The sequence below is a fragment of the Vicia villosa genome, linkage group LG2, assembly GCF_029867415.1.
Source record: "Vicia villosa cultivar HV-30 ecotype Madison, WI linkage group LG2, Vvil1.0, whole genome shotgun sequence".
Taxonomy (NCBI): Eukaryota; Viridiplantae; Streptophyta; class Magnoliopsida; order Fabales; family Fabaceae; genus Vicia; species Vicia villosa.
In genome coordinates this window covers 182,775,857-182,795,933 of record NC_081181.1, presented here as the reverse complement: position 1 = coordinate 182,795,933, position 20,077 = coordinate 182,775,857, and the positions used below count along the sequence as shown (strand labels likewise).

General features: G+C 28.7%; 1 long non-coding RNA gene across 7 annotated transcripts in view; it reads right to left on the bottom strand.

Moving 5' to 3' along the window:
• Positions 1-4,371: 4,371 nt before the first annotated feature.
• Positions 4,372-20,077, bottom strand: part of LOC131653194 (uncharacterized) — a 69,017-nt gene continuing 53,311 nt past the window's right edge. For 2 of the 7 annotated variants that reach the window (XR_009298985.1, XR_009298982.1), the window contains exons 2-6: positions 15,313-15,689; positions 15,073-15,132; positions 14,756-14,889; positions 14,366-14,466; positions 4,372-14,199 (exon numbers count right to left, since the gene is read on the bottom strand). This is a non-coding gene — a long non-coding RNA (uncharacterized LOC131653194). Of the gene's footprint in view, positions 14,200-14,365; positions 14,467-14,755; positions 14,890-15,072; positions 15,133-15,312; positions 16,454-20,077 lie in introns of those variants that run through there. The other 5 variants (XR_009298986.1, XR_009298987.1, XR_009298984.1 and 2 more) reach the window with 5 other exon arrangements.

Genomic DNA, 20,077 nt, shown 5'->3' with positions numbered 1-20,077 from the left:
AACTACATACACTACTTGTTTTATCATTTTTATTTAATATATATCATTGTATTATTATTTTAGTATTATTATTACTATTGATAAGTTCTTCTCTTTAAATAATGAATAACACTTTTATAAACTAATGAACAACATCGTTTATGGTCTAAAGTAAATCGTGTTGCAAATTTAATATATGTAACATGTAGTAATATTTTTGTATAATTAATTTTGATGATATATAATTTATTATATAAAGATTTATTGAGTTTTTTCTTTTCTCTTTTTTAGTTTATCTAAACTAACAATTTATAACTATAAATTTATTTTTTTACAAACTATAAATTTGTTAAATAAGTATTTATATATTACTTATTAATTTAGACTAATGTAGGCTCATATTGGAACATTTTATAGAAATTTGATTATGTACGCCGATTTATTTTTTAATTAAAATTTATAAAAAATGTATTAAATTGATTAGTTATTTTTTATATATAAATATATATGTATTTGATTTTTGTTATAAAAATATGTATCAAAGTGATTGTTGTGTTAATTTATTTTTATAAAATTATATATAATTTTAGAGAATAATAATTATAATATTTTAATATATATTTATGGCACCCCTTAATATTTTAGGCAAGATCCGCCACTGAGAAGCATCATGTGGAATTTTCATATCATGTGAATAGTGAATACATGCATGAAGACGAATCATGTGAAATTTTAATATCATGTACCAAGAATGCATATATGTAGATGTATCATCGTGTTGATTTTTTATATCATGTGAAGAGGGCATATATATATATATATATATATATATATATATATATATATATATATATAGAAGCATCATGCGGAATTTTCATATCATGTGAAAGGTTAATATAAACTTATGCATCATTTAAAAATTTCATAACATAGATGTATCATGTGAAATTTTCACATATCTCGTTAAAAATGCATATATGTAGATGCATCATGTGAGATTTTCATATCATGTGAAGAATGCTTTTTTTTTTTAATAAGCAATTGAATATAAGAAATCGCACTAGGGGTGTAACCCTTACAACAAAAACACCCTAAGTTGGTAAGTTACAAAGCAATGGTAATTTATACCAATCATAAAAATTGATCTTATGCGAGGATTCCCTACTACTAACCTATCTCCATGAAAAAAATAATATGTTTGATATCACCTCATCATGACAAAAAGAACCGCTATCGAAAATAATAGTGTTTCGCATCTTCCAAGTACACCAAATTAAGACTATCCGTATAGTGTTTAGAATAACTTTAATGTTGTTGTTGGACACCTTTTCTTGAATACTCCCGAAGCTCTTGAATTCCTCTTGAGACAAAATGGTGCCATTACCCAACCACTCATAGATTCTAATCCAAATCTCCTTTGTACTTGGTATTGAAAGAAAAGATGATCCAAAGATTTCGGATAGTTAGAACAAAAAGGGCAATCAACGGTAGATATGATAGACACACCTCTATTGACAAGAAGATTTTTGAGCGGTAGTCTTTTAATGAGGAACCTCCATGCAAAAATCTTGATCTTTGTCGAAATGGTTGTCTTCCAAAATCTTGATCTTACCATTCAAGACTAAGTTTGTAGTTTCTTCATTGTATATTTTTTAAAGTAATATAAAGTGATTCAATTTCTATTTCAAGTATATTAGGGGTGTTCAAATTCGAATATACCGAATAGAAAAACGTAAATCAATCTAAATCAAAACGAAAATTGCTAAAACTGCATTTGATTCGAATGCGTTTGGGTTATATTTTAAAAAAAACCACACGGTTCAGTTCGGTTTGCGGTTTGTATTTTACAAACCGAACTAAACCAAATCAAACCGCATTAATATGTTACAGCCTAAATCTATTTTGCATGTCTCACAATTACAAACGATTTTCTCTTTTTCATGTTCAGGATTTCAGTTTCAGCTTTCTCAAATCTCTCCTAGCAGTATATCGCCTTTATCTCCAAATACATCTTGCACCTTCTTCTCTGATTTCTACTCTCTTCTCTTCGATTATTTCTTTTTCACCTTCTTATTTTTATGCTATTGTTCTTCTTTCAATTTTGTTGTTATCGCACATCTTCTTCTATAATCTCTCATCTCTTTTGTTCTTTCTTTTTCATCTTATTAATCTCCCATCTCCTCTACTTTGTTTCATTATAATATTTTTGATATTGTTTTATACTATTTTTTTGTTTTATGCTATTATTTTTAATTTTGTCACAACCGCTCAAACCACATACCAACAACCACATTGTACCTGTAAAGACAAGTGTAAGTGGCGGATCCAGAAACTTTACGTAGTGGGGGCATAAAATATTCACTAATATTTTTTTAATTAAATTGTTTTTTATTTTTCCAAAATATTTATTTATTTGAATTCAACTATTCAAAATAGTATATAATTATTAAGAGTTCAAAGGTAGTGCACTTACAGTGTAAACAAACTTTACACATACATCCAATCAAAATCATTACACTTGCCATGTCATATTAGTTTTTTTTTAATTAAAATTATGTCTTAATTAGATACATGGTTGTAATTGGTTGACACTGTCAGTGCATATTCCTATTTCTCAATTATTAACAGTTCTAGAAATTTTACATAGTGTATGCATAAAAAATAATTAAAGATATTTTTTGATAAAATGTTTTAACTTTTGCAGAATATCCATTTATACGAACACAATTATTCGAAATTATATATAATTATTGTCAAATCCATAAATTTTATGTAGTGAGTGTATAAATATAATCAATAATATTCTTTTAATAAAATATTTTAATTAGAAGAACGTATATATATATTAATATAATTATTCAAAATAGTATATGATATGTATGATGATATTTACTTTTCAAAATATATTGTAGTGTAATTTATTTAAATATTAGTGTTAAAGAAGAAATAAAAGTTAAAAGTAGCTAATTTAAAATGATACTTTTTAATTTTTTTTATTTTTTAAAAATATTTAATTTATGGTGGCAATAACTGTTTTTATAAAAAAGATTAAATATTATTAAGGTATTTTAAAACTTTTTTGTTTGCTTTGTGGGGGCAAGAGCCCCCAATCTACTATACCTGCATCCGCCACTCTGTGTATATGTTTTTTTTTAACTAGTGGGATACCCGTGCGTTTGCACGGGTACCGCTGTGTTAGGCGCTATTTTTAAAAAAAATTGTAAATAAAGACCCGTGCGTTTGCACGGGTACCGCTGTGTTAGGCGCTATTTTTAAAAAAAATTGTAAATAAAGACAAAAACATCGTATTAAAATAGACGGAAATATATACTCGTGGTGTATATATATATATATATATATATATATATATATATATATATATATATATATATATATATTAGAATTGTTGTTTAATAAATAATAATAATAATAATAATTAAAAAAAATCATAAGTTATTATGGGAGAAAAAAAATTAGTGAAAAAAATGTAAATAAGAAAAATAATTTTTTTTACCAATGTAGTTTGTTATTTAAAAAAATATATTATTTTATCAAAATTGTTTTACATAAATAATATATATTTTAATTTTTCACATATTACTTTAAATAATTTTGTATCTAAAAATTAAAAACAATTTTAAAATAAAATTATTAGATTTATAAATAATTAAAAAAAACATTTATATCGCTTTTGGATTAATACATTAATTTTATTTTATTTTCTTTAATTGTACAAAAAATATAATAACTTGTGCGTTTATACGAATTTGGGTATGGCTACCCGTGCGCTCACACGGTACTGGTGTCTTGCCCGTGTGTTCGCAATTCACACGACTAATGGTGTGGTACGCTATATTGTCACAATAATTCATGCTTATTGAAAAAAGTTAATTGAATGCATAATTAATTGAAAAATATTTTATACATTAAATTCGTGTTTCCATTAATATTCAATATTTTGATCAATAAATTCACGTTTTTGTTAATATTGAATATTTTGATCAGTAACTTCATGTTTCTGTTAATATCTAATATTTTTATCAGTAATTTCATGTTCCCGTTAATATTTAATATTTTTATCAATAACTTCGTGTTCCCATTAATATTCAATTGTTTGATCAGTAACTTCACGTTTCCGTTAATAGTCAATAGTTTGATCACTAACTTCATGTTCCTGTGAATATTCAGTTTTTTATCAGCCACATCATGCTCCCGTTAATATTCAATATTTAGATCAGTAACTTCACGTTCCCGTTAATATTCAATATTTTGATCAGTAACTTCATGTTCCCGTTAATATTCAATATTTTGATCAGTAACTTCATATTCCCGTTAATATTCAATATTTTGATCAGTAACTTCATGTTCCCGTTAATATTCAATATATTGATCAGTAACTTCATGTTTCCGTTAATATTCAATATTTTGATCAGTAACTTTATGTTCCCGTTAATATTCAATATTTTGATCAATAACTTCCCGTTAATATTCAATATTTTGATCAGTAACTTTATGATCCCGTTAATATTCAATATTTTGATCAGTAACTTCCCGTTAATATTCAATATTTTGATATTTAATATTTAATATTTTGACTTATGTTCCCGTTATAATTGTATCTTAAATAAAAAATATATTTAAGATAAGAATATTAGTAACATAATTAATTAAAAAATAACAAATTTTTCTCATGTTTGAATTCATATATTATTTTAAATATATTTCTTTTACTTCCTTTAACGGTAAAAAAATATAATAATCCGTGAGTTCGCACTAATTCTAGTCTGAATAACTGAGTATTGATTTCATGTTCCTATTAATATCTAATATTTTTATCAGTAACTTCATGTTCCCGTTAATATTCAATTTTTTGATCAGTAACTTCATATTCCCCGTTAATATTCAATATTTTGATCAGTAACTTCATGTTACCGTTAATATTCAATATATTGATCAGTAACTTCATGTTTCCGTTAATATTCAATATTTTGATCAGTAACTTCATGTTCCCGTTAATATTCAATATTTTGATCAATAACTTCCCGTTAATATTCAATATTTTGATCAGTAACTTTATGTTCCCGTTAATATTCAATATTTTGATCAGTAACTTCCCGTTAATATTCAATATTTTGATATTTAATATTTAATATTTTGACTTATGTTCCCGTTATAATTGTATCTTAAATAAAAAATATATTTAAGATAAGAATATTAGTAACATAATTAATTAAAAAATAACAAATTTTTCTCATGTTTGAATTCATATATTATTTTAAATATATTTCTTTTACTTCCTTTAACTGTAAAAAATATAATAATCCGTGAGTTCGCACTAATTCTAGTCTGAATAACTGAGTATTGATTTCATGTTCCTATTAATATCTAATATTTTTATCATTAACTTCATGTTCTCGTTAATATTCAATATTTTTATCAGTAACATCATGTTCCCGTTAATATTCAATAGTTTGATCAGTAACTTTACGTTTCCGTTAATAGTCAATATTTTTATCAGTAACTTCATGTTCCCGTTAATATTCAATATTTTTATCAGTAACTTCATGTTCACGTTAATATTCAATAGTTTGATCAGAAACATCACGTTTTCGTTAATAGTCAATAGTTTGATCACTAACTTTATGTTCCTGTTAATGTTCAATTTTTTGATCAGCCACATCATGCTCCCGTTAATATTCAATATTTTTATTAGTAACTTCATGTTCCCGTTAATATTCAATATTTTGATCAGTAACTTCATGTTCCTGTTAATATTCAATATTTTGATTAGTAACTTCCCGTTAATATTCAATATTTTAATATTTAATATTTAATATTTTGACTCATGTTCCCGTTATAATTGTATCTTAAATAAAAAATAAACTTAAAATAAGAATATTAAGAACATAATTACTTAAAAAATAACACATTTTTCTCATTTTAGATTCATATATTATTTTAAATATATTTTCTTTTACTTTCTTTAATTGTAAAAAAATATAATAATTCGTGAGTTCGCACTAATTCCGGCCTGAATAGTTGTATGTTTGTACGAGTATTGATGTGTTACGAGCATTTAAATCTAAAATGTAATAAGAATAAAAAATAAAAAAATGGATTAAATAAGTTTTTGGTTTGTATAAATATTGCAGTTTTCATCTTTAGTCCCTTCCTACCTTTAGGCAACGGTTTTTACAAAAAAAACATTGTCAAAACCAGCTAAAACCGTTGTCAAAACCAACTAAAACCGTTGCCAAAACTCAAAAGAGACTAAAAATAAAACTGCAATATTTATAGAGACCAAAAACTTATCTAATCCTAAAAAAAACATAATAATTTAAACATATATTTTAAATCATAAGCAATGACATTATTGTCTATAGTTAAAACAAATGAATGTTTTAAATATATTTAAAATCATAAAGCTATGATCACACCAGTTTGTTAGCTACTGTTATAGATAGATGGAATTAGTATTATAACATAAATCTAAGTTAAATTATTACTCCACGTAATTATTAGTCTCATTAATAAAAAAATTATTAGTTTGATTATGTTAATGCAATCAATATTTTTAAAAATTGTGATGTAAAACTCTATTAAAAATAAATATTGATAATATTTTTCCTTAACTTTAAATATTAATTTATTTTCAATTTAAATTATATAATAATAAAACTATCAAAATAATGTATGATATATAATTAAGTGTAGCTGCTATAAGATATATACGAAAATATAAGTACATAACTATCTAAAAGAAATATTAAAAGTATAAAATTTCAGTTTAAGATGCTCCTCAAAAAGCATATTTAACATGTAACATAAAAATATAAATTACAAAATAACACAATTTAAAATAATGTCATTATCTGAAGAAATTGATGTGATGTATAAAGATTTAAATAACACAATGAATGAAATAAATAAAAATATTATATTATTAATAGAAAATACCAATAAAATTGCAGATTATACCTTTAATAAAATAAAAAATGGTATTAATGAAATAAATAATATACATGAAACCCTTGATGAAATTAATAGAGATAAAGAAATTGATGAAGATATAAATATTCAAAAAATTAGGAAAATTCTTTATCAATTAGAAACCTTTGTTAAAACATGAAGAAAGTAATAGAAGTATAACAATAAAAGATTTAGAAGAAATATTAGTTAGAACAAAAGAAGTAAACAACCTAAAAGTAGTTAAACAAGAACCTATAACTACATTTATGTTAATAAACCCATCATCTTCATGGAGGGGATAAAAACTGAATACATAGAAGCATTAAGAAGATCTAATGATATTGAAGAAATTAGACAATTGATGGAACAACTACAAATAATAGAAGAGGAAAATAAACAAGTAGAAAAAATAGAAAAAATAGAAACTAAGGAAGAGAATGAAGAAGTAATATTAAATTATAATTCTTCAGAAAGAGGATCTGAATTAGGATCTGAATCAGATATAGATGAAATATTTATGGAAATTAAAAGGAGAAACAAGTAATTCTAAACAAAAAAGAAAACGTGAAGAGAGTTGGAATCCTCATAGTTCTTGGGAAAACTATGAATATGAAACTATGAGTAAAAAAGGTTATGCAAAGGCTAGTGGAAAATGGACAAAAATTGCGGAAGAATTTAAACCTTACTATGAAGAAACTAAATCTAAAAAATTATTAAACCTAGACTGTGTAAGAAATCCAGAGGATATACTACAAAGGTGGTCTAATGATATGATTATGCTTATAGCAACCGATGAAAAATTTTCTAAGATAAACCTAATGGATGTCAAGAATTTAATAGCTTATAGAACAACAGGAAATGTGCTGAAATTCTTAACAAGTATTAATGATGAAACATGGAATCAATATATAGGAATGGTAGACAATAATAATCAACAATTTGCTAAACTGATAATGGAATTAATATATAAAGAATTCATAGGCTACAATACTCTTGAACATAAAACAGAAGTAAATAAACTTTTGCGAGAAAAGGCAGAAATTCATCTAATTAATATGCAGATATGTAATATGTGTGAAATAGATAGTTTCATTTGTGAGTATAAAAAAATACTATTATGAATTAGATAATGAGACTAGGGAAATATATAGAGGAGTCTTTATATCCAAATTACCATACCCACTTAGTGCAAAAATAAGAGATATATGGAAATCTCAACCAATCGAATTAGGTGATAGCTTAGGAGGAATTATTCAAATCTTATATAATGAATTAAGACGACAATGTATAAAGAGTACAAGAGCTAAACAATTAAATAGAGGAAGAACCTCACTTTGTTGTGATATACCAGAGATAGAGCAACCAGGAAATTATGGTTGTAATCAACGAAGTAGAAAGAGTTATAAAAGAAAACATAAATTAAGAAAAACTTATCCAAGGAAAAAGGCCTATAAAAATACTAGAAGAAAGTATTTTAGAAAGAGAAAACAAACACCTAAAAAATATTGTCCAAAGGGAAAAAAGAAATGCGTATGTTGGATATGCAATGTAGAAGGTCATTATGCCAATGAATGTCCAACAAAGAAAGAAAAAGATGTTAAAGAAAAATCAAAACTAATAAAGAAAGTATATAAAATATATAATTTAGAACCATTAGAAGATGAATTAAGTGATTCTGACTGTAGTGTATATGAATATATAGAGGATGAATTATCTTCAGAAGAAACAGAATCTGAATAGTACATATATCAAAATTAAAATTGAAAAAGAAAATAAAGAAACTGAAGCCTATATAGATACAGGAGCAAGTATTTGTATAGCAACCAAAGCATTATTTAGTAAATGGAAAAGATTAGATAAACCATTAAAGATTCAGATAGCAGATGGCTCAATACACCCACTAAACTGGGTAGCTACAAGAATTACTTTAAATATTGAAAATAAATTATTCATAGTACCTACAATATAATTTCTTACGATTATATGCACCCTTTTGCCAATACTTAGAGTATATATCGATTAAGGCTCCATATATTAAAGGAAAACAACTAAAAGAAATTATAGATATCCCTATTATTCATTCCTCACAAACAATTTATTCAAGAAAACAATCAGAGCTCTCCAGACTAAAACGTGGTGAAATTATAGATTTAGTTTATAGAAAAATGCGTTATGCATTAATTAATTTAGAACCAGGAAGAAAAATCCCAATACATATTGAAGAACTATTAGATAAAGTGTGTAGTGAAAACCCACTAGATCCTAAAATTAATAATAAAAATATGGAACTAGTTGAATTGAAACTAAAAGATCCAACAAAAGAAATTAAATGTAAACCCATGATATACACAAAACAAGATAGAGATGAATTTGCTGAAGATATTAAGCAAATGTGTGAAAAAGGATTAATAAGACCATCAAAAAGTAAACATTCAGCACCAGCATTTTATGTTGAAAATCATAATGAGATTAAAAGAGGAAAGAGGAGAATGGTAATTAATTATAAACAAATAAATGATGCTATGGAAGGTGATGCGTATTTTCTTCCAAGAAAGGATTTAATTATTGAAAGAGTTAGAAATATGAATTGGTTTAGTACTTTTGATTGTAAATCTGGATTTTATCAAGTAAGATTGTCAGAAGAATCTAAAGCTTTAACAGCATTTAGTTGTCCTCAAGGTCAATATGAATGGAATGTTCTTCCAATGGGAATGAAACAATCACCAGGTATTTTCCAACGCAGGATGGATTCTATCCTTAAAGAATTCAAAGATTTTTGTCTTATTTATATTGATGATATATTAGTTTTTTCAAATAAGGATCTAGATGATCACTTTAAAAAAGTAGAATTAGTACTTAATAGGTGTTTAGAACATGGAGTAGTATTAAGTAAGAAAAAAGCTGTAGTAGCTCAAAATAAAATCAATTATTTAGGATTAGAAATTGAAAAAGGGAAACTAATAATGCAAAAACATGTATTAGAAAAACTTCAAAATTTTCCCACTAAACTAAAAGACAAAAAGGAATTACAAAGATTTCTTGGATTACTAACATATATTTCAAATGAAGGTTTTATTAAAAATCTTGCAGCTGAAAGAAAATCACTTCAACAAAAAATTAAGAAGGATGCTATTTGGTCATGGACCGAAGAGGACGAAATACTTATTACTAAATTGAAATATTTATGTCGAGATCTTCCTGAATTATATCATCCATCAGATGATGATCTAATTATTATTGAAACTGACGCATCAAATGAATGTTAGGGAGGTGTTATGAAGGCTAAGCCCCCTGGCCAAAAGAAAGAATTACTATGCAGATATATGTCTGGAACCTTTTCAGACAGTGAAATTAATTATCCTACTCATGAAAAAGAAACATTAGCATTAATTCGGATGTTAGAAAAACATCGAATTTATGTTCTTGATAAAGAATTTATTGTTAGAACCGATTCTACTTATGTTGCAGGTTTCAAAAATATTAATCATAAAGGAACTTACAAGCAAGGGAGACTTATAAGATGGCAGATGAAACTAGCCGAATATAATTACTCAATTACTCACATTAAAGGTGAAAAGAACGTACTTGCAGATATACTTTCTAGAGAATGGAACGAATCTCAGAAGAAATTTTGAAACAGCAATTGGAGTTAAAAGAAGCACTAAGAAATCACAAAATAAAAGAGCAAGAACTGATTGGAAAGGAAGTGGAATTAATCAATAAGGAAATAGAAATTATAAAATCTCAACTTCGAATGAAGAATCCACTTGAAGAGATTAAATTAAAAGAACCTAAGAAATGGTATGCAGTATTTAATGGACCATTTCCAGGAATTTATGATGAATGGTATAAAGCAGCCCCTCACTGTACAAAAATCTCAGGAGTTACTTATAAAGGGTATGCCACCAAAGAAGAAGCTGAAAAGGCAATGAATGATCATAGAGAATCAGAAAAATCAAGAAAAGAAATTTATCTTGGCCCAAGAACTTTTTCAGAAACAACAAAGAATAATGCACCAGAAAGAACATCCATGAAAATCTTAGGAAGAATCCCTTCTTCCCTGGATAATTTACCAATTATGTCTCGAAAAGAGCATGAAAATCAGGTTAAATTCTCTGAAGAAAAATTTAAGGAGAATTTAAAAAGACTTACTTACTGGACCGAGAAAGAAAATACTAATTGTTTCTATATGGTGGATAGAAAGCTTTTTGGAGTAAAAGCTATAATTACACCAGGAGCATCCCAATTACTAACATTTAATATGTTCCAATTTGGACTTATTGAATGCCTTTATTTAAGTAAAAATCTGGAAGAAATTAATCTTTTCCCATATAATTTTAAAGAATCAGTCCAGAATTTTAAAAAGAATATTGCTGGAGAAAGAAGTATTTATTTAAAATTTTATTCAGCCTATCCGGATTTTACAACGAATCAACCAGCCAAGCATTTTGTCTTCATTGGAGTAAGCAATAATCAATTTCCTTTAAGAGATGACTCAAAAGAAGAAATGTATGATGATGATCACTTAAATATAATTTTATCCAATCAACTTTCAAGCATATTCTTTCAATGTCAAACTATTGGAAAGAATTCATGTATGAAAGTATTGTACAAAGCACCTAATCTCCTACTACTAAGCAAGACAAGTGGAAAGGTACTAAAGGATAGAGATATTCATTTATTGACATCTTTTGAGCTACCATTCTACGCATTTGATAAGGAGACAATGAATTATAAGCCATGTGTACTTAAGGAATTATGTTCAAATATAAAAAAGAGTGAAAATCATGCATGTGAAAGATGTTTTCAAGAAAAAGATGCCATGGAAGTGACTAAGTGTCTAGAAAAGTCCATGTGTCTTAAGGATGAAGACAAAGATGAAGCAATAATAGAGTCTTGAAGATGAGGATAAAGGAAAGCAATAAAAGAGTCATGAAGATGATGATAAGGGGAAGTAATAATAGAGACATGATGTAGATAAAAAGTAAAGTCATTTGTCATGTAGTATTTAAGTGTTTTAAATAAGTGGTACTATAGATGAATAGTACTATGCCTTGTTGTAAATAGAAAATAATATTATAATGTGTGTTTAGGGCTATAAATAAGGGCTTCTACGATGGAGAGAAGCAAGTTGTAGAAAACAACTTTTGTGTAAGTTTCTCTTTAGAAACATATGCTAATCCTTTAGGATTTAGCTTGGCACCTTTTGTGTGCATTGTTGTAACATAAACTTATATCAATAAAACCATGTTTCTACTTATTCAAGAATCATTCAATTAAATTACACAACATATATATCTATTGATCAACTATCTTACATAAACTTACGGAAGCAGCGGTGGACCAAAAATTTCAGAAGAAATCATGATCAGGTATAATTTCTTTACTTACTTACTTTTATTAAGTGTGAGATCAGGAGATAAAATATTTTCAATCACTTATTGTGTTAATTATGCATTAACTAATTCTCACCATAGTATTACCTTTAGAAATAATAATAGAATTGATATTCCAAGTCTTTTTGAAGATATAGGAAAAATTTATTATCCAAAGAAAAATGAAATAACTGAGCTAGGAAGTTTTATGAATAAATCAAAGTTTTTAGAGTTAAGAAAAAATCAAATACCAAAACCACTTAGATTTTATAAACCTGAAAAAATTGAAGAAAGTGATATTGATAAACTTTCAAACCAAGTAAAGGACTTAACAACATATTTAAAAAATAGATTATAAACTTAAACAAAATGAGTATTGCTGAATTTAGCATAAAAGAAAAAGAAAAAGAAATAGATATAACTTATTTTGATAATATTGAAAATAAAGAAAAAGATTTTTATGAAAAACTAAGATGTATTTGGAAATTTAATTTACCAAATGACATAAAAACAAAATTATGTAAAGAATATGGGAAATTATGTGCACAAGCTATACTTTTTGAAAATGAAATAGATTATGCACTAGAAAGTGATATAAATTATATTTTATTAGTTGAAAGTTTTTATGATGATGAATTTATAATAGACTTAGCTTTAATAGAAAATGATGAAATTTGAGATTATTTTGATGATGATTAAGTTAATAAAAATAAATTATAAAATTATTTCAATAAATAATGAGGTATCATTTTTGGTATCAGAGCACTAAGATTCAAATTAATTAAATTTTTAAAAAACAAAAATTTATTTTAAAACTAGAAAATGAGTATAGTTAATGAAAGATTACGAATTATAGAACTTAATAGTTTAATTAAAAGAACAAGAGGTCACATTAAAATATTATATGATAGACTTAATTACTATTTATTAATAGGAGTTGATTTTGAAATTGAAAGAATTACAAAACACCTTTTAGAATATGAAAATAAATTAGATTTTTACAAAGCAAGGTTAAAAGAATTAAATAAATATAAAAATATCCGTCACTGATATTTGCGACCAAGGAATTAGAGACCAAAGTAAAAGTTCGGTCAGTAAAAACCGTCACTATCATGACTTATTTTAGCTGTGTTAGTGGTTCACCTCCACATCATTTTAGTTACACCGAAGGCGTGCAATTGATTATTGACTGAAGCAGTTCGGCGTCATTCTTTCACTGTAAGAATATTAACAGAATGCAAGCTTAGCATCATGATCATATATAGATAATTCATTCAAATCTTTAAATATTTAATTGTATCAACTCTCATACATTAGTTCCTTGAACTTCAAATTTCCAGTGATTCAGTCTAAGAATGTTAACAAAATTCAAGCATAGCATCATGATCCTATATAGATATAAAGTTAAGAAACAACATATAATTCAAAAATCACCAACAACTTACACATCCTGGAGATGTTAGGGTCCTCCAATTGAATATCATCGGCAACTTGTAAAAAATCAAATTAGTCGTTTCAGCGAGAGAAGGCGGAACAACATCGTCGATTATTATCATTTTGATTCCTTGCAAACATAATATGTGATATATCTAATATACAATGAAACACTTCAATAATAATTAAAAAGTCAAGAATTATGCTCTTCTGGGGCATGGAAATCAAGTGAGCCACTGGCATACATGTTTCATATACTTCATGTGGACCATGGCATACTGTTATTGTAATATACTTACATACTTACATTGATTCCTTTGTTTGCATTGCCAGCGGAGAAATCATGCTGTCATGCATCTTATTAATCTCAACACACTTATTCCAACCCCAAAGTAACCTTAATGAAATTTTCATAAACCATACACTATAGAAGCTCCTTCAACTGAAAATAACCAGAGAGAAAATTCACCACCGCATGTAGCATATTTAACTCAAGAAATGACACATCAAACAAAGACATACAATAGAGGCATATGATTTGTTTGGAATGAATTAAAGAAGTACTCTCCAACAAAATAAATAAGCAACAAAGAGCGGTCTGGTCTTACATAGGAATGATGCTATTTCAGCTCCAGCAGCCAAGTAAACAAATGACATTGATACTTGAAATTTGAAGTGCATCCTGATATTTTATAAAACCGACAATTTCCTGCCAAAGAACCAACAATACGTCCCAGCTAAGCATCATATTAAAATGAAATCATTTCCTTTATATCAATAGAATATGCTCAAATTGTCGGTCAATGTCGGTGTCTGAAATTATTACTGATGTCGACGGTTAGTGTTGGTGTTGTGTTTCTATTGTTCGTGCTGCTTTACAAAACTAACAGTCAATTGTTGGCTGGAAAGTAACCCTCAGAATCATAAACCAATTATATGAAAATTTATAAGGTAGGAAAAATCAACTATTACAAAATCTCAAAAAAAAAAAACTATACCTTCAATGCTGGATAAACCAGAGATTCCTCAATACAATACGCCTAAACTCATTAAAAGTGATGATGCCTTTAGTGCGCTATAGCATCAATCTGAATCCATATGAAAATTTCAAGTTCGTTCAACCTGTCTGAAACTGTTTTCTCTAAGTCAATGGAGGCTCCTCCGCAAATTAAAAGTATATTCTTTGTATAAATCATAAAGTGAAAATGAAGCAATGCCACTACACTCATTGGTAGGAATCTCTAAAGATCAAGTGAACAACAAATACATAATAGTAAAGCTACAACACAAACTATCTATATAGATAAGATATTACCTCTCCACCAACAATTAAAAGTGCCATATCGAGAGGATCCTGAGATTTCTTCCCTTTGCACTATCCAACAAATATGATAAGGGAAATAGAAAATTCAGCAGCAGCAACAATGATAGAAAAAGATATAAAATCCAACAGTGGTACACATAATGTGAAAGTTCATAGAAGCATTTGGTCAAACATGGGGGATGCAAAAGTAAGGAAAATCTAATTCAGCAAAATGAAAATTAAGTCACTCACCATGTGACATGACAAATCTATTACTCTCAACGCCAAGGTAAAGGTTCTGATGGTTGACAGATGTTGCTCTTTTGTTGTCTTCTACCATTTCACCTCTTTCTCTCCAAGATCTTTCAAGTACAAAAAAATCAGAGAAAAAATAACAAAAAATTAAGAATAAAAGAGAGAAATAGATCCATTTATGCTCAATCTTCTTCTTGTGTGCATAATCCAATCGAAAAATTAAACAAAACTCATTGCCGAAAATTTGTTACCGTCACCACAAACCTACCACTTTCAGGGAAAGATAAAAGGAACATCTTTGTTGAAGAAAATGAAGACATAAAAGGCACATTTCTCTCAGATCCTTGTTCCTTCAGCTCTTATTTTGCATGATGCTAAGAGACACACAAAATCCATTCAAAACCAAAGATTCACAGGGAGAAGAAAATAGATTAGAAACTAATGCATAAAAAAATAATAATAAACTTACTGAAAAATAAACTTTCTGTTCTGTCGGCACATTCATATTCATTGTCGTTCCAAACCTAATTCCATCTACTTTTATCTAAAGCATTATGAAGATGAAGAAGAAGTAGGAAGAAAAGAGAAACAGAAAGATGAATAAGTTGGCGGAAGTTGTAAGATTTCAAAATGAATTGAACAACATAGAGGGGATGGATATGGGAAATGGTAAGAGGAGAAGATCCATGTTGTAATGAGGGAGGGACGATTTGTGTAGATGGAACATGGAAGAGAAGTTTGTGTAGATGGAAGAGAAACCGTTTTTTATTAAACTGTGGTTAAATGAGGAAAACTTTTATTGAGTTTTGAAACAAAATTTTTAGAGATGTTTAATGCTAAACCTATCCACGTGGAAGATTATGGATTAATAAGGGTAATTAGGGGTTTTTAAGAACACCTAATTTTCTTATATGATAGATTTTGTTGTAATCCACATGTTATCTAATGTATCGTGTACTGGAATAGGAACATTTAAAATATGAATAAGTTCTAATGAATGCTTGATATCAATAAATTGAGCAATACAAGTCTGACTTGTCGTAAAAACTTTGAGTGATCACATGTATCAATGCCAACCTAGTTTATTATCTATTATATATATATATATATATATATATATATATATATATATATATATATATATATATATATATATATATATATATATATATATATATATATATATATATATATATATATACCTCCAAAATATTTGACATGTCAATAATGTATTGCCACATCAACAACACATTGCCACGTTGACAAAAAATCCTATATGTCCCCTTTCTCTTCAATCTCTTTTTTTTTTTTTTTTTGTGTAAGCAAGATGGAATATATAGGAGAACTAAGGGTTCTCAAACCTGTTTACACAGAGAGCGGAAAAAACCAAAAATCCGCCAACAGAAATTACAAACCAAATATAACTATGAGAGAAAAAACAAAGGGTCTTTAGTAAACTCATAGAAACTATATATTGGGTGCGTAATTTCTCCAAAGTACGACCACTTCCATAACAAAGACTTGATATTCCACACCGTATTATCAACATTCCAACCTTCGTTACGGAAACAAAAACCGTTCCTAGTTAACCAAAAAATCCAAACAATGGCTAACCATAACACCCCACATTTACCTTCCTTAACTTCTTTTTTTTACAAAAAAGGAACCAATCCATAAAGCTTTGATTGCAATCTTCATCCATGCCACCGAACGGTTTTCCAACCCAAACCGCTATCTCACTCCAAACCTCCCCCGCCTCTTTACACTTGAAGAAAGTATGATCACTACTTTCCAGAATGGAACCACAAAAAGCACACAAAGAATTCTCTAATGACAAAAGAATACCCCTTCCCATCAATAAGTCCTTGGTTGGTAATCTATTAATAAAAATTCTCCAACCAAAAGCCTTGATATTAAACGGCACATGCACCTTCCAAATTAAATCCTTCACAACTTCGAGTCTATTCGGAGGGCCGAAAGGATAGGTTAATCCGGCCAAAAATTCAAAACAAGAAGCAACGGAAAACGAATCACCGACCGAACCACTCCACTCAACCTTATCTCTCCCCTCGGTGTGAACAAAACGGCCCGACAACAACAAACGGATACAATCATACTCGGCCATCACCGAAGGGTCGGAAACATCAACCAAGTTCACACCTAAATCCCCCCATTTCCACGCACCATGAACCCAACCGCCCATACTCGCCACCGAAACGCTAACTAAACTAGACAACTCAAACAACTTCGGAAAACGCTCCTTTAGACTAAACTTGTCTGCCCAACAAGATTCCCAAAACGGAGTATTAAAACCATTACCGACCACAAACCTACATTTCGACACTATCGGATCTTCCGCCGAACAATTGCCTATAGAAATCAAATCTTTCCACCACACCGAAAGAGAAGAAGAAGAAGAAGAAGAAATGGAAGTAGGAGAAAAGTTATAAGACATACCTCCACAAAAAGATTTCATCACCAAATCACCGTATCGGGCTTTTAGAACTTTGTACCAAGGCGCTTCTTCCCCTTTTAGGATCCTCCACCTCCATTTGTTAAGAAGAGCAAGGTTGAAAGTACCAACATCCCTAAAACCAAGCCCACCTTTAGAAGTCGGGAGGCACACATGTTTCCAACTAACCCAATGAATCTTCCTTCTCTCTAACACACCCCCACACCACAAGAAATGACTTTGAATCCTCTCCACTTCCTTAGCTACCGAAGAAGGCATTTTGTAGAAAGACATTGTGAATATGGAAAGAGAACTAAGTACCGATTTAATAAGAGTGATTCTTCAATCTCTCTATAAATTTTCAAAAACCTTTATATTCCCTTTTAATACACCATTAATTTACCCAAATTTTTAATACACCATTATTATACCTATGTTATTTCTCCATTTTTGTTACACAAGCTCTCAATTATTTCTCTATTCATGTTTCACAACGTCTCAATTAGTAGGAATTTATATATGAGAATCCTAGAGAATTCGGAAAATTGCAGGTGCGTGATGTGTAATGGTATAATAGAATCTTGTAATCATCTTTTTATTCACTGCACAATCACGAGATAAATCTGGTGGAGAATATTTGGTTGGTTAGATTTGGAGGTGACGGATATAAAGATAAATCCAGGGGACAATTGCTGCTATTTTTTTCTTAAGTTTCATAATTTATTGTTGCAGCGCGGGATAGACAATGTGTTATTTGGCTAACAACGATGTGGTGTATTTGGAATTCCTGCAACGACATCGTCTTTAAGGAGAAAGTGGTGGATGTTGATGAATTGATTTTTAAGATTAAAATGCAATTGTGGTGGTGTCTCCAAATAGACACCAATCGACTTCCTTGTAATTTTTACGAATGGAGTAAATATCCGTTGGATTTTTTATAACAGGTATGTATAGTTGAACTTTTGGTGTTTCTTGTATTCGGGTTCGGAGTACCCCTAGTACTCGAAACTGAATATACGGTTGCTTATAAAAAAAAGGAATTTATATATGAAATACTGTGAGCCTTTTCCACGTGTTTTTTTTGTTAAAGATTTTCTTTTATTTTCTTATTTAATTATTCATCGTTATTTCATCTTCAAATTTCACATGTTATTTTTTAGAGGTTTTTTTTTTTGTCAAATTAAAAGTAATCAATAGAATTACGGTGAGTCTCTTCAATCTGTTATTTTTGTTATCGATTTTCTTTTATTTTTGTATTAAATTATTCATTGTTATTTTATTTTCAAATCATCTTCTTTATGTTTTTTTACAGTTTATGTATAGGTCATAGAAAATAAATATCTAACATCTTCTTTTCTTGTCATCTTCAACTCCCCTTTCCTCTGATATTTTTTGAAAATTTCTTTACCCACCTCCTTATGGGGGTCACCCCAGCGAAATTCCCAACTTACCCCTGCTTCGGAGATTCATCTCCGAAGTTTTTTTTTTTTTTAATTTTTTTATGTTTCGGAAATGAATTTCCGAAATGCATCAAAATTCATTTATTTTTTATAATTAGATAAGAAATGTGGACACATGTGTCTACGTAAGCCTTCTAAGACGGTTACCTTCTAAGAAATGTGGTAACACTTTCCTACTTAAAAGCCTACGTAACAAAAATTGGGAAGCTCCACAGCCACGCCCTATTTAAAAGAATAAAAAAAACCTTTTGAAATTTCGAAGTTCCCTTTTCCTTCTCCCCACCACTCTCAGACAGTTAACTTCTAAACACTTCCCTATTTAAAAGCTTCTCACCCATTTTTCTTTCAAAATATCCCAAATCATTTTCGATCCTAAGTCTTCTTCTTTGCTTTAACGTTTTCTATCTCTTGTTACTGCTTTCATCACAATGTCTCGCCGCAGTGGAGGAAATCATCCCGAGAATCGCCGGAGTCAACCATCTCCTGCACATTCTCAACAATCATCCATCAATGCTGCAGGATCAGGCCGTTTGTTCCATCTGTCGCAGCGCCGGTTGCTTCCTTGAGTCCGGCTCTGATCTCCATCGAGAGCCTGACTGCCGAAGTTAAACAGAAGGCTACTCTAGAGTCGGCTTCGTCGTCTCAGAAGGAAAATTCAAGTTCGTGCTAATCATTTTCAGTTGCGAGTGGCTGATAAGGATCTACACCACTATGATGCAAGTATAGTTTGCTCATAAGTTTTTTGTTGTTTATTATGTTGGTAAGTTACAATGTGGTAAGGATTTCTAGAGGATCAGGACTTTCTAACCTGTTGCAGCGTCTCCTCCATCGTCTTCATCCGATTAAATAA